A 738-nucleotide genomic window follows, 5' to 3' on the forward strand; every position below is an offset into this window, starting at 1 on the left:
CTCAATCATTGGTAGGTTGAGCAAAGTTATTGTACATGTCTGAGTTTTTCTCTGGGAATACCGGGTGCAGTAGACTTATTTCATTTATATTTTTCTAAAAATTCATTTTACCAATAGTAGCGAATCGACAGCTCTTATAATATTTCTAAGTAACACGTCACAACTTGAAATATCATTCAATGAACTCGATGATCGAAGTGTTGCACTGTTGCTGCATCCATGTCTACGGCCATACTACCTTGAAAACACCGGTTCTCGTCCGATCACCGAAGTTAAGCAACTAGCCTTGTTAGTACTTGGTTAGGAGACCGCTTGGGAATACCGGGTGCTGTAGACTTAATTCATTTTTTTTTCTAGAAATTTATTTTACTAATAGTAGCGCATCGATAGCTCTTATAATATTTTCATAATGCAGGCGTCACTTTGAAGCCTGGACCCACCCTCCTCAGAGGTCGCCAACTATCGACGTCGAAGCCTAAGGTCAATAGATTTGCTGTTGTAGTGAAGTCCTAACGTTCTTTTTTAAATCTTGATTGAGTGAAGCTTTACCTATAAATTTGATGAAAGGTATGAAGCTTTCACGAATAATGTGTGTTTGGTGATGGGAGATCGAATGCATTATTATACATAATTATATTATAATATTAATAGTGATAATAATAATAATATTAGTAATAAAAATAATTAATAATAATAATAATAATAATAATAATAATAATAATAATAATAATAGTACGA

At 33.3% G+C, this 738-nt stretch overlaps 1 pseudogene; it reads left to right on the forward strand.

Annotated features, from left to right (window-relative positions):
- The first annotated feature begins 221 nt into the window (after positions 1-221).
- On the forward strand, positions 222-337 carry LOC117106696 (annotated as a pseudogene).
- Positions 338-738: the final 401 nt, after the last annotated feature.

This window comes from Anneissia japonica, unplaced genomic scaffold (assembly GCF_011630105.1).
Source record: "Anneissia japonica isolate Jap-2015-1 unplaced genomic scaffold, ASM1163010v1 scaffold3626_len63805_cov211, whole genome shotgun sequence".
Taxonomy (NCBI): domain Eukaryota; kingdom Metazoa; phylum Echinodermata; class Crinoidea; order Comatulida; family Comatulidae; genus Anneissia; species Anneissia japonica.